Source organism: Crocodylus porosus, unplaced genomic scaffold (genome assembly GCF_001723895.1).
Source record: "Crocodylus porosus isolate Cpor-Errol unplaced genomic scaffold, CroPor_comp1, whole genome shotgun sequence".
In the NCBI taxonomy this organism is placed as follows: domain Eukaryota; kingdom Metazoa; phylum Chordata; order Crocodylia; family Crocodylidae; genus Crocodylus; species Crocodylus porosus.
Window position 1 is genome coordinate 46,067,935 of NW_017728886.1, and position 15,531 is coordinate 46,083,465.

At 41.1% G+C, this 15,531-nt stretch overlaps 1 protein-coding gene and 1 long non-coding RNA gene across 3 annotated transcripts in view; one reads left to right on the forward strand and one right to left on the reverse strand.

Annotated features, from left to right (window-relative positions):
* The window catches only part of UMAD1 (UBAP1-MVB12-associated (UMA) domain containing 1), a 140,227-nt gene that overhangs the window by 24,279 nt on the left and 100,417 nt on the right, over positions 1-15,531 (forward strand). The window lies entirely within an intron of this gene.
* On the reverse strand, positions 14,958-15,434 carry LOC109309159. The gene is made up of 3 exons (XR_002100822.1): positions 15,334-15,434; positions 15,022-15,028; positions 14,958-14,968 (listed from the first exon to the last, which is right to left on the reverse strand). It is a non-coding gene; the product is annotated as an uncharacterized LOC109309159 (long non-coding RNA).

Sequence of the window (15,531 nt, forward strand, 5' to 3'; positions counted from 1 at the left end):
TCCCTGTCCCATAGCAGGCATGGGCGTCCCATGAGGAGTGAGGCCTTCATGGGGAACCTGTTACCTCATGTTTATCTACTGTTGAGAGCTTTTTTCTTTTTTCTGAAGTGGTTTGGGACATGTTAGTTGACTCATTTAATATATCTGAGAGTCAGATTCAGTATTGGTATAACCATATTACATAGTTCTTTTGAAGCATTGGTATTGTGACATGCAACTGCTGCACTGTTTGTGGTGAGATGCAGAAGAGATTGAGTGTTTAGATTTTTGCTAATTGAAATTGTGTCAAAAATGTGATAAAAGCTCTTCAGTTGTCTCAGATTCTTTAAAACAGGGAAACAAGTAGCATAATTCATTTTTTCATTCCTAAAACTTTGATTTTTCTTTTTTTTGTCCATTTCTTTTTTGCTGTCATAAGTTTGTTTACATGTTATTGTTCTACATTTTTGTACACCTTTAACTTTCAACTTTTGGGTATATAAAATGTTGGAGTAATGTGTGTAGCAGAGGAAGAAATGGGTGCACTACAAATCACAATTAGTGAAGCTATGTAATAATCCCTGGTAGATAAAGCATAATAAACACTTTGCAGTGTTTACTGATTTGGGGCCATTGAATACAGTGCAGGCAAATGAAAAATAGTTGATTATATTAAATAAATTTGGGTAAGTATTCTGTAGCATGTGGTTAAAATCACCATTAAGGATTGGACCTTATTTCTCAGGAAAAAAAGTACACTATACCTGTTTAAAATGCATACATTTTTCATTGACAAATTCTTAGAAATATATTTTGTATTATTATTTTTCCTCATACCAGCATATTGTGAGGAAGACTGTTCCACATGTTGGTTCTCTCTCAGAATTGTTCTCCGTTTGTAATGTAATGGATTACCTGCCCATGTTTGTAAAACTGAATGTGTAAGTCCCATTTTGTATATACCTGGAAGAGGAAAGCAGAGAGCATTCCAAGTGCCTGTTGCTGCTGTTTATTTTTTAGGACTTGCTAATATATACAGTGGAATCATGTAGGTGCCTCTTTTATTTTCTATTAGCATTTCATTAAAGGGGCTCTAAGGAATGCTAATAAACAAGCTTCTAGCATGCTGCATTGTTGTTGTTAAAGCAAAAATATAGTGAACTCATTGGGCAGTCTGCCACTTTGGATGAGAGAAGTGGCATCTCAAGCTTATTCACCATGTTCTGCATCAATAAAGCAGCAGTACTCACAAAGTAGTTCACGTATGTAATTGCTACATGTTCTCGCGTTCCCCAAGAAAAACTTAAAACCTCTTAGATTAATAGATTATCTGAAGAATATTTGTCAGAGCATTTGTCAGTGCAAAATGTGGTTTTAAAAAGGAAAATGACAGTAGATGATATTATCATCTGATGTAAAATTAACCAACATCTAAAAAGCAATTTCTTTCTCCTTCTAATGTACCCACATATTAAATTTGTAACAGAGCTAATAGTGTAATTCTATAGTGCGAGTTTGCTAAGGAGGAGACAGACAAGAAAGAAACAACCCTCTTCTGTGTCATCTATTTCCAGTCGCAGGAGGAGGCAATCGCTACCCATTCATTCAGTAATGAAGCCAAAATCATCCTCTTGGGTACTTTTAAAAAAAACCAACACAAAAACAAAGTGCAGTTTGCACATGTATCACTAGGTGGTGATTTTCCTTGTGTTCTGCTGCTGCTGTAAAAATCAGTCAAGTTCAGGATAGCAGTAATTATCAGTATACAGTGATTAAAACATACCATCTAATGGTAATGATTTTTTTCCAGATGCTAACATCACATTTAACAGTGTATCAGCACTTTAAACTAGCAAAAATAATGAAGTTTGAAACATTGGCAGTAGTCCATTAGTAATCTCTTCCTAAGTGATCTATTGAGACCTATGTGAGATCTATATAGAACAAAGAAATGAATTTGCATATTTAACAACACTATAAAAACACGAATAATTAGGAGCATTAGCTTCATGTTATATTAACATCCTTCAAAAGCACGTGTTGATTATTATCTGAAAACCAGTTTTAGTTGAGTGAATTCAGTCAGCATGCCTTATTCAGATTAAAGGAATTAGGTTACAGAAGAACTGAAATTCATTATTTTGCTGTCTAAGTAGGCATATATATTTTTTAAAGTAGGATATACGTTCAGTCCCCCTCCCCCTCTGTCACGTCATATGGTACAGGAAATAGATTTACATTTCACAGTAATTAACAACTGATTTGCTTTTCATATGCTTTTCATACATTTCTGAAGAAAACTGTTAGCATGCCAGTGTCCAAGAATATGCATAGCTTTAGGACTTTCAGACAAATGAAAGCATTCTGTCCGTTTTAAATTCTTGCTCTGATCAGTTCACTGTGTCTTTTAAGCACTGTCTTGTATTTAATTCCTGAGAGGAAGAAGACAAAAACCTTGCTAGAACTTCTGTGCCAGCTTTGGCAGAAATCTACACCTGTTGAGCTTTCTGAAATTTTGTCTGACAATTTTTTTTTGTGGTCACCCAGATATCTGCCAGTCAGCTTTGGCTCATCCTTTTAAGAGCAGTTGCTAGAGAGATTTTTCCACTATAAATTAACATGAAAACTATACAGGTATTCTCTAATTTATGTATCCAAACCTCTGTAAACTTAAAGTATTTATTTTAATTTCACACTTCTCTATAAATATGTATGCATTCTTTTTTATATTTGTCTCCCAGCTCTCACAAATAAGGAACTTTAAGAGTGAAATTTTAAAGGTGCCTCTGATGAAACGATTCCTTTAAAAATAAAGAATTCTTTGGACATGCATGTTCTGCAGCATTCGTTTAATATACCTTTTTCTTTGTTTCTTACTCTAATGGTTCCTTACTCTTTATTATTTTAGTGACTTCTAACAGCAAAATTCTGTCATTTTGACTCCTGAAAAATAGTACCTTTCTCCTTAAGAAATAATGCCTATCTGTGATACAGTTGTTTCATGTGTATATTTCAAAGCACTTTTGAAAAAAAAAGATCACATTTTCCCCTGCTAGAAAATGCTATTTCCTGACTAACTCTGCCTTTTTTCATTTAAGTAAAATGCATGTTTATAAAAGCTTTTCTTGAAAGTAAAAAGGTGACCTATGACATTTAAAGTAAATGGCCAAAAATGAAAATCTGCTTTCTGTGATTTGCTAATGGTTTAAATTATTGGCTTCAGCTGTCTTGTTGGCCAAAAATTGTACCACAGTATTGCTCATAATAATTAGGCTCAGATCCTCCTCCATCTGTTATGTACCTAAGTCTACTTGAGCATCTTACTGCAATCTTATTCACCCTGTTTGAGTACCTGAAAATCCATTAATGCATCTATTCTTGTAACATACTGTCTTCTTAGCCTTTAAGCAAAGTTAAAATAAAGCAGCAAGAGGAAAAGGACCCACATACCTTTCATATTAAGTTTTCAGGGGCTCATGCAGGGTGGGATAGCATTTGGCCTGCAGTCTTTAAGCCTGCATTTTCTGGGGTGATTAAGGCTTTGGGTCGCTTTTATTTTCTCCTAGCTTGACTCTTAGGCCCCTGACAGACATTATATTTATCAGCGTGAAAAAAAATTTAACCTGCCACGTGTTAAACAAGGATGAATGCGAAGTCCTGCACTTAGGACAGAACAGTCCCATGCACTGGTACAGGCTGGGGGCTGACTGTCTGGGCAGCAGCTCTGCAGAAAAGGACCCGGGTGTTACAGTGGACACTAAGTGGAATATGAGCTATCAGTGTGCCCTTGCTGCCAAGAAGGCTAATGGCATACCGGGCTGCATTGGTTGGAGTGTTGCCAGCAGGTCAAGCGAAGTGGTTATTCTCTTCTGTGCAGCACTGGTGGGGTCATATCTGGAGTACTGTGTCTAGTTTTGGGGCCCCCACTACAGAAAGGATGTGGACAAATTGAAGAGAGTCCAACACAGGGTGACAAAAACGGTGAGGGGGCTGGGGACATGATTTCTGAGTAAAGACTGAGGGAACTGGGCCTATTCAGTCTGGAGAAGAGACGACTGAGGGAGGATTTAGTAGCAACCTTCAACTACCTGAAGGGAGGTTCAAAAGAGGATGGAGCTAGACTGTTCTCAGTTGCGGCAGATGATAGAACAAGGAGCAATGGTCTCAAGTTGCAGGGAGGGAAGTTTAGGTTAGCTATTAGGAAGAATTTTCTCACTAGGAGGGTCGTAAAACACTGAATCAGGTTACCCAGAGAAGTGGTGGAAGCTCCATCCTTGGAGGTTTTCAAAACCCAGCTAGACAAAGCTTTGGCTGGGATGATCTAGTTGGGGATGATCCTGCTTTGTGCAGGGGGTTGGCCAATATGATCTCTCCTGAGGTCCCTTCCAACCCTAATTTTCTATGATTCTAGATCAATTTATCATGGGGTAAACCTGGAAAACCAGCCACAAAAAATGTTCTACGTTTGAATAATGTCTCTGTCCCATCTGTATTGCACTTTAATTTGAACATGTGGCCTATTGCACATTAAATGGCTGAGGGACATGGCATGGGGGGTACTAGCTGCGTGGTCTGGTTTGAGCTCTGCAGCATGCGTGTTGTGGGGAGGGCGGGGGCTGGCTCTTGATGCACAGGTGCAGCCTCGGGAGCAGGGGTGTGGACCACATGAAGCCTGTGGCCCTTCAGAAATGGGACAGCCCTGAGCTATGTTCTACCAACATTTGTGCATTCCCCTTTTAAATTAGTTGCATTTTATAAAGGTTTTTTTAGTGCAATATTTAAACAGCAAGAGAAACAAGGGTGAGATTCTTCCGGAGGAAAATTCATCAGCTCTTGTAGTTAATAATTTTCACTGGATGCAAACACTGCAGGACTAGAATGGCTGGTCATCATTCCTCTCAAATAAATAAAGCCCTCCTCTAGCCAGCAGACTGAAAAATATCTAGCTGAATGCTTAAAAATAATGTCCTATGAAGATCAAACCTGGAGAATTAGGTAGCCTCATAATTCAGGGTAGCTTTCTGTAGTGCCTTTAAATGGTGGCCCCTCTAAATTTAATATTATCCAGTATTTTGTTATAAGCCCCATTGCCCTGGTGCAGCTTGCCAGTGGAGAGGGCTTAGGCAAGGGGAAATGAACTTGATTTCTCCCCTTGCTATCACCCCCTCTGTTTTTTAAATATCAGGGCCCATTTGCACTGCCCAAAGAATCGCACCAGTACTGAAGAGAATGGAATTGGTGCGAGAGAGAACCAAGTGCCCCGAATGTCCCCAGACACAGATTCAGCCCCAGATCACAATGAAAAGTGGAAGGTAAGGAACAGAGGCAGTATGTGTAATTCTGGGGCTGATGTGGTATGTGGAAAGAAGAGTGGAATAGGTTTTAATCCATTAGTCCATCCTTGTGACAGTCAGAGAGAGCAGGCTTAACTCCCCACTACCAATTTCTGCCTATGGGCTGGACTCTACCAGCAACTTCCTTACCTTCCCTAGTTAGTAGGTGCTGCCAATGTAAGCTGATGTGGTGCTTTTTCCCCCGCCAGGGACAGCATGCCCTTCAAATGTCAAAGCAGGCATGTTGATTGATGTTTCCATCACGCGACAAGATTTCTCCGTACTCATGATGAAAATAGTGTCTACTATTGACTTTAGAAGCAGAGGTCTTTGTCAGAAAGTACTGAGTATCTGCTCTCTGATAGTGAAGCCCATTTTAGGGGTTCAACAACCCCAAATCGGCTGCTTTTATTAGGAACAGGATGTTTTAACTTGTTTTAATAGTGGTTTCTTTCCAAAATCACTCTTTCCTAATATACCAGCCAAAATCACCTAGCCAGGCTGAAAAAAGACCATTCATCTAATGTATGTGAATGTGCTATCCCATCATTGTTTTTGCTTTTCAATTATATTTTACCCAACACTTTCACAAATATATTTTCATTGGTAGTGACCATCTTTCTGGTTTCTCCTCATGCATCCAACCAAGGAATGATCTGGTTAGGTGTCCAAGAAAAACATACCTATTGACCAAAATCTCCTCTCAAATTTTTTTAAGGCAGTTTTAAAATTATATTCTCCAATCTTCTTCCTCTAATAGAGGATAAGTATTTCTTTGTTTTTGTAGGACACTAGTGGACCTGGTCTTCTTAATACAGAATACAGTATGTATTTTCATCTATCATCTTGTTTTGTATGCTGATTCGTTCAGATTATGGGTTTATATGTCTTCTTGCAAGGAAGTCTTGCCACTATTACCTCAGTGTTCATTTCTTGGTAGAGGTACTTTAGTGAAAGACAAACCTTGTTTAGAAGCAGTGGGATGTTTCACAGACAGCCCACCTGATTCATGCTCAAACAAGGAATTTCAGTTGTTGAATTTTCTGACCAGTACTTCTACTTTTGCAGCCACAAATATGTACCTTGCCATTATCACCACTGTCTTGCACCATGGAATGTGCATTGCATTGTTTCATACCTCTTCAGCCTGATCCCCTCCCTACTTTTATACCTCGGATCGTGTTCTTCCTGGCCAAGGCTCCCATTATTGCACCAGCAGTTGCAGCTGTGATATCCGTGCTCCTCCTCTGTTCTCTGGCTTTCACTTCCTGTCCCTGACCCAGATGCTGTTGTGGTGTGGCACAGTATGGCCTGCAGTGCTGGGGAAGCCCACAGCACAAAGCAGGGGGAAAGCCTGTGGTGGAAGGAAAGAGAGGGCAGGGGCCATGCATGCAGTGGAGGGGGGCAGCCTGCCACTTCACCCTATTCCTTGTGTCTCGGCCTGTTGATGCATGGAGCAGCTCAGTTGCTCTGCCAGTACACACAGTGCAGCCATGGAGGGCTGTTTGTGTGTGATGCTGCAGGAGCTTATGGCATGGTGCAGTGGGGGTGCCTGCAGCCAGGGAGGTGAGGGTGGGCTGTTACCTCCCCTAGTGCGGCCCCTTCAGCTTGCAGTCCTTCGCCACTAAGAAGTTGGACAAGCCTGATTTAAGTAGCAAATGGTAAAACCTGAAAATGTAGCATTTGACAGAGAAAATCCTATTTGGCTTATATCAGTTAAGGAAATTAGGAGATATAAAATACCAACTTTAATTTTACCACTGAAATGGCTAAAAATTAGCCAAAATTATTATTATAAAACAACTTCCCATTGCATGAGGTCTACTTAGAATTCACCTCCTACCGAGTTTTTTATGTACCGTATTTACTCAATTCCAAGATGAGCTTTTGGGGTTCCCCCCCCATCATGCTGGGGAAAACAAAGCCTTGTCTTTAGAATCAAGTATTACAGCTGGGAGCTGTGCAGGGAGCCCAGCTCTGGCAGGGTCAGCATCAACAGTGTATAGATTCTTCTTTCTAAGCTCTGCTTCTTGCCCAGCACCTTTCCTCCTTGTCTGCCTTGCTAGTAGGGAGCCAAGCAGGGAAGGAGGACTCTGCACACTGCTGCTATGGTCTCCAGCCACCTGTGCTTCCTGCGGATCAGCCCCTCACAGCTCCTAGCTGGAAATCCTGGTAGCAAATTTTGCCCCAAAGCTGCAAACTAGAGGCGCAGGGTATGGTTTAACATGCAACGTGCAGTTTGTGGCGTCACAAACTGCATATGCCTGCCCACCTGGATCCTGCCTTTGAGTATCTTTAGGAGGGATGTGGATGGCTTGGAGAGGGTTCAGAGGAGGGCCACTCATCTGGTTAAAGGCCTACGGAAAAAACCCTGTGTGGGCTGACTGGGAGACCAGAACCTCTTCAGCCTCTGCAAAAGGAGGCTGAGAGGTGATCTTCTGGCTACCTACAAACTCATCGAGGGGGGTCAGCAAGAAATAGGGGATACAGTGTTCACCAGTGCACCCATCTGGGTAACTAGAAATAATGGCCACAAACTGAAAGAGAGCAAATTCAGACCAGACATCAGGAGAACATTCTTTACAGCGAGGGTTGCCAAAATATGGAATATGCTTCCAAGGGAGGTGGTGCTGTCCCCTTCCTTGGAAGCATTTAAAAGTAGATTGGACAGACACCTGGCTGGGGTCATCTGACCCCAGCACTCTTTCCTGCCCAGGGCAGGGGGTTGGACTCGATGATCAAATAGGTCCCTTTTGACCCTAACATCTATGAAACTATCTTCAGACATATCAGCAAGTACTATGAAGCAGTTATGTTAACTTTTATGTATGATGAATATAAGTCTGAACCTCAGTATTTTCTTGGCTAGTCTTCCATAATTCGCACATGCAACAGTGCATTTTCTTTTTAGTTCAGGGATACAATATTGTCTATATTTTAAGACAAAGAGAAAAATATGAAGCTCATTTCAGACATTTGCATGCCTTTTCCCTTGCTATTTTTCTGGGTTTTTTTTCAGAAATGATCTGATTCTTTACTGCTTGTTAAACAAGTCACTATACTTGCCACAATTGATCTTTTTTTTATGTGTACGTTATGCTCATAGCTACTTAAATGCATCTTCTTGAACTAAAAATCTCTCTAACTCTTCTAATTTGATAGTACCAGGAACAGTACTAGTTTATTGCTGAGAGAGGCACCAGGGTGTAGAAGACCCAAAACAGACCACATAAAGCAGTGGTGCTCAACCTTGGGCTGTGGGCTGAATCCGGATTGTGGGGCTGTATTATCCAGCCCAGAAGGCGCCCCAGAGATCTGGAAATTTGGCAGCGGGGGAACCACAGCAATTAATGCTGCTACCATTCCAGATCTGTGGCGTACCACAGATGGGTGGATGACACCAGCCCTGTGTGTGGGGTCATGCTGTGGCCAGATACATCATGTGGGGCTAGGCCAATGTGCACGGGGATGGGCCACCACTGCCCGTGGCCAGACCCCGTGCCTCTCCCCCTGCCTTGGCTGTGCCATGCTCTCCCTGCCGTCCCAGCCTGGTTCTGCTTTCCTTGGCCCAGCTCCCCTTCCCCCCTGCTCCCCCCCCCACGGCCTGGCCACACTGCCCCCTTGGCCCTCTCTGGCCCCACGCAGATGCAGACAGGCTGCCACTGCCCCTCCTGCCCTAGCCCCATTCTGTTCCCTTGGCTCTATCCCCCACCCTCCACAGCACCTCCTTAGCATGAGATGAACCCAAGCAGCTGTGGCTGCTGATGGGAGGAAAAAAAAGCAGGTCTGGGCCTGTTCTTGTCTGCCAGGGATGAGGGCTGGACAGCCCCCTTGCCCAATCAGCATCCAGGGGCAGGGGCAGCAGCTCTGCTGCTGCCCAGCAGGAGAAAATAAGAAAAACCTTTTATTTTTACATGGAGCCCTGCTTTTCCCTGCTTTTTTGCTGGACTTCTTGTCTTTGTAGATTTCTCTGATATTTGTGATAAATGCCTGATTTCACAATTTCTGTGGAAATAGCGAGTTCAGTACATCCCTAAGCATAAGGCATCCTATTTTGGGTGTATCCTCAGTAAGAATGCTCTGTACTCAACCTACTTAAGTGTGGAAGCGTGTATTTTCTTTGTTTTGAAAGCAGAATATTATCAAGGTTTTTTTGTTTCTTTTTTCCCTTTTAACTCATGTCTATTCATGGTTATAATCTCCAAATCTTCTCGTTTCCCTACCTTGAAATTGTCCTGGTCTTCCACAGGTTCCAGTCAGAAGTCTGTGCAAATAAATGCTTGGTAGTACACTGAAGTTAAACTCTCGTGCATTCCAGAGTCATGGGCTTTCCACTGAAAGCAAATCTGGGAACCAATGACATCACTTAGCTGATTTTTCCTATTAAGGTCAAACAGTGACAGAGGCTTCCCAGGTGTGCACTAGGAGGATGGAGAAAGATATAGGTGACTTGACTTCATCATTCAGATCCTACCACTATGGTCCTGCCTGATGCCAGCTTCTGTGTAGGTTTGGCTTTCTGTAAAAGTTAGAGTAGCACAAGGATGCCCTCATTTAAGCTTTCTGAAATGACCTGGTAGGGACCATTCCATTGGTACAGAGTTGCTGAAATGCAGTATGCTCTGGCTATGACCCCAGGAAAGATGTTACTCTGGATTAAGAGCAGGTGTTATAGAGCTGGATCAAGTAGAATCATAGAAGAGTAGGGCTGGAAGGCACCGCAGGAGGTCATCTAGTCTAGTCTCCCTGATCAAGGTAGGATCATCCCTATTTAATCCATCCTATACAGTCTCTCACATGTTCTTGACATTTCACAAACAAACCTCTAACACAACTACCAGGCCAAATGCTCCAAAACACCAAGAACACCCTAACTTGCCACGGATAAAGTGCGGGGGGCGGGGGAGTTGTCAGTGCCTTGCTGCTGGAAGGGCAGAAGTATTTGAAATACATTTGAGACATCCACGGAAGAGGACCTTCCATAGGAAGGCAAAAACCTCTGTGCCAATCTGACTGGGGTAAAAGTCCTTGATTCCAAATGTGGTGATTGTTCTGACCCCGAATAGAAAAGCAAGACTTTCTAGCCAGGAATACAGGAGTCAAAAACCCTAGTCTTGGCTGCAACTAGCACCCAGTGCTTCCAAGGCAAAACATAAATAAAAATAACTTCCTTCCCCCCCAAAATTGACCCCTGTAGCAACAAGAGGGGGAAAAAATTCCTTCCTGGCACCATGTGACAACCAGAAAAGCCCAGAAGCATGGGAAAACCCAAACACCCTCCATTCTGCACTCTAGTATGAAGAAAAGTCTGTCTTATATACAGAAATATTAAGGGAAACGGTTTATTTCTGCTTTTTGCAAATATAGCTGGTGATTCTCCTTTGTCTTTGTCCTCCTATACCAGGAAGTATGTCTTAGGTCTACCCCCTAAACTACCTCTAGAGTGTGGAGGGACTATAGCATCTCTACACTTCCTGGAGGATGGACTTTATAGCATAAAATTGTGCTCAGATATGATAAATTAGTTGGTTAACATGTAATTGATGCAATAGGGTATGTAAAGGAACAAGCATGTGTGGACTTATCGTAGTCTTGCTAAATATTGCCAGGCACTACTTGGTAAGTGTACCTTTTAGATGTAATTCAAAATTAATTCTTTGCATGATAGATATAAGGGCCTCAGATGACTTCCCCTTTGGATAACTGTTGCTTTTGCTTTTGATACTTATATTCATTTAATGATACTTTAAAAAAAAGTTTTTGTTTGCTAGTGTATGTGTAGGTAAAATGAAATGGGGCTTGGGGGCATAATTTTCAGTAGCATTTACATTCATGTAAAATCCCTAACTTTATATGGTATAGAGTAGCTTGCAGAGTCTTACTGTCATGCTTCAGCAGTAATAAAAATAATAATGAATTCACTTGCAAAGAGTGAGTGTCGCTAACTGATGTACGTTATTTGTAGAATATATCTTATCTTTTGTAAAACCAAATTAAGATAACTATAAAAAAATCCCCTTGGAATTTACTTACTCTTTTAATGTTCTGTGTACATCACTAAAAGGTCAATAAAATCTCAATTTAACTGAATACAAATATTAAACTGTCATTGAAAGCAAGAACTAAGAAAGCAAGAACTACATCTCATTATGTAATCCTGCTGGGAGATTTAAATGTTCAAGAATATACATGTATAGCATTTGAGGGGTTGGATGCCTGTTTTTACTCTACAGGGAAACCAACGTGTCCCTATTTCTGTATGCTTAGTAATAGCTGTTTTAAGAATCACAGTTAATCAGAAACATACTTGCCTGCAAAGTACTTGGAACAGACAAGAAAATTGAATTATGTTGTAGTGTGAAATGACATTTAATTTTTAAATCACAGTACAGTAAATGCCTTGGTAAGGTTAGTGGTATTCTAGGTTGTTGGTTTTACTGCATTTCACTGTTTGGACTGCTGTAGAATGAGCAGGCAAAACCACGTTGGAGTATTAGATAGAAGTCCCTCCCCTTGCTGCCCCCTGTCCTCCCACTAAATACTCCTTTTGGGAGGCGGGGTTGCCATCTTAGAACCAGAAAATAAATCAAATCATACACTAAAAGTCAAACACCTACTATAATATATTTTAATTTTATTATCCATTTGTGTACAGCACGCTGTGAGATCCCTACCCCTCTCCCCCGCTCATGCAGTTCTGTAAAGGTACAAGAATCTATCCACTTAAATCTCCAAGCAGTACTGGGTAAATTGTAGCTAGATATAAAAAGCAGTTATTTTTAAAGCAAGTACTTAAGTGTTGTGATGGAACTGAAGGTTTTTGATTCCTTCATTTAAAAAAAGAAAAAGCTAGAGGGACCAATATGTCCCCTTACATTATCAGCTCACTGTGGTAGTCAAAAGTCAGTCAGAGCATGAGTAACTAACAGTCGCTTGCACAAAGCTTTTCACCATAGATCATCCCTGAACAACTCAAAGTATTTCTTTTAATCATAATTACATGCCCTAAAACTTTGATACACACAGAAGATTACCCAGTGCTGACTTGTGTATTTCAAAAGCATCAAATCCAATTACATTCAAATCTTTGAAAAACCAAGGGGTACAGAGTTAAAGGTCCGTGGCAGCCCTGCACAAAAAGCTGTACAGAAACCTTCTGCTTCTGATAGACCTTATAGTCCTCTGGTACATATATGTCTTATGTTTTCTCCCTTGAGCTAATTACTTGAAGACTGTAGTTCTAAAATTAATGCTGAATATCTTCTTCAGGATAAACTTCCTGGTCCCCTTTCTCTCCCAAAAAGACACTGAGGGAGGAGTACATTTGTATCAGACAACTGAGTTATCTAAGTGATCCCAAATGTGGAGCAGTCCTTTATCTCACACTTTAGTAAGGAAGGATATATTTCAAGATGGTCCAAGTCAGCATTTGGGTTTTGGTGTACTTTGAATTGTTTGTCTTTTAAACAACTCTTGTCAACCTTTAACTATAGCAGAGCTGCTTCTTGGTCTAATAATAGGGTGTCCATTCTACTATAAATTTAACTTTTCCTAAGAAGAATTAATTTTAAAACTAGGTGGAAGAATTGGTTGTAAATGTTGTCTGCATTTATTTAAGATATTCACTTTTCACCATTTTACACATGATTTTTATTTAGAAGTGCAAGTTAGTTGTACAGTACAGAAAACTGAACAAGGATTTAAGCCTTGCCAATTAATGCCAATCTGTAGTAGATTAAAATTAATTTAAAAAGGGAAAATTTACCTTAAACTGCGGGAAGATGCACTTTGAAGAAATATTTTGGTTGAGATGTTAACTTACTTGTATATTACATTTTTATGTTGCAGTATAAACTGGGGAAGCACAAAGGCAGTTGGTGTTTGTAATGTGGAATACTTTTTTTAAACTGATATTCTGCCTAGGCAGTTTTGATTCTCAGTAATCTGGTGAGAACAGTTTGCTGAATATGCTGATTTATATAGCCTGTTTTTAATATTTGTCAGGTCTACAATACTGGATAGTTTCTTAGTACAAAATAAAAATGATCGTCTGTTTAAAATGTACTTTTCGGAGGCTTTTAATAACCTTTCATGTATACACAGTACACTCTCATGAGTCAAAATAGACCTCTGGGCTTGTGTCTGGTCTTGCATTCAAATTCTAGATTTCACAAAGCCCTGTTCATATATTTCTCAAAGGGGAATATCCACATGTAAGTTCTAGATCATTTCAGACAGTTTAATTCCTCATGTTTCATCACTACTCATTTAACATATATAAGCTATGTTTACCCCAACACAATAATCTGTCATGTGATTTTTTTTTTAATTTGTTTGTTTGTTTGCTGGGAAAAACTAACAGCTGTATTAGTCATTAAGAAATAAATACCCCATTTGGAAAAAAAAACAACATACTTAATCCTTTGAGTAGGTCACACTGCTCAGAAACAATGAAATTGTTGCATTTCATTGCTCAGTAGCAAGTGAAATGCAGCATGAAAAATAAAAAACTCCTTGTCATAGACAGTATGCACAATGTCCTTTTAAAACATAGCTCAGAATTAAACCCTGATATTCATTTTGTGTAAGTTTGTAAACGTATGACTGGTCCATAACAATTTGTCTTTATAGTTGCATTTATGGCACCATTGCTATCTACAGAATTCATGATGTAATAAATGAGTCTTAGAAGTAGTTCAACTAAATTACAGTTTAATGCAATGGTGATGAGCAACGTGTAGGAATGATTATGCATTACATGAGCACCCCTACTGGGCAATCAGTCAAGGCATTGATATTGGATTACTTTCAGAGAGCCCAGTCCTGAAGTCATTATTGAAACAAAACTCCTTTTACAGGATTTTTATTGTGTGTATTACATGGTTTGAGCTAGAAACAGTCCATTAGAAGGGAAATAAACAGAAGCAGTAAAAACCGACTTAATTCTTTCAGTGAACATTGAATTTTAAAGCCCTGAACCAGAGAGTTGCCTGAATAAAGTTTTCTAAAGGTAGAAGATAGGGTTTGGAAAATGTTACAGAAGAATAATTATAGTTATTACTAAGGATCCTTGTTTTCTCTGTTTAAAATCCAAAATTATCTGATTAAAATCTGTGTTTTTTTTCTTCAATTAAAATGAAATGTCACTAATATACAAATTCTGAAAACAGCACTGGCAGAGAGCCCTGGCAGTTCCTATGGGAACCTGGCTGCAGCTCCCTGCCAGCAGCTAGATTCCTTTCCCCCTTGGATCCAACACTGAACTTCTGTTTGGTCTGGGGTAATGTTGTAACTCAGAATAATTTGCAAAAATCATTCTGAGTTACAGCTGAGAGCTGCACGTCTGTCTGAACCCACAAAGTACTTTTAAACTCTAAGGTTTAAGTGCTATAGTCCAACCCCACCTGGGCCTCTCCACTCTCCTCAGCCCTCCTGGGGTCACTTGCATATTCCAGGGCCTCCTGGCACCTTCTCCCTGGGCCTACTGGGACCCCCGCCTCCCTTACAGTTCTGTCCACCAGATGTTACAGGGCCAAACTGTCTGTTAGATAACTATCTGCTCTGCCTTCTGGCTGGGGCTTATAGACTGCTAGCCCCATTCCTAGAGGGTCATGTGTCTGACCGATTGCCAGCTACTACCGCATAGCCAGTCACTACTGACTCGCTTCTCACTCCTAAAGTGACAGGTGCTCAGAGTGCCCTGCCACACCTCACCCCTTGGGGAGCTTCTACCAAGCCTAGGCAGTCTGGACATGGGAGGTCCATCCAAGGCAGGGAGCCCTGGGGCCCACCACCATATACCTGCCTCACCCTAACTGGCTGGATAGGGGGGCCACACCCGGGTAGCCTATAAGCTGGTCCAGGGGGGCTGCTCCTCGGTGAGCTGCTGAGATGAACTGCTGGGATATGCTACGATGTAAGCTGCTCCTGGGGGGTCTTCCGTGAGCTGCTAAGGTGCACTGGTCCTTGCTCCCACCTGGTGGCTGTGGTGGGGGGGTGACTGCTGACCTCTGTCAGTTACTAGTTCCTAGTCCCAATCCACAAACTGCTTGGAGCAGGATTAAAGACTGCTGGAAAAAATCCCTAGCTGGGCCTTTCAAGTACAAGGACTAATGTCTGTAAGGTTTCATTTCATAGACATCAGGGCTAGAAGGGACCTCGGGAGATCATCGAGTCCAGCCCCCTGCCCAAAGGGCAGGAAGTCAGCTGGGGTCATAGG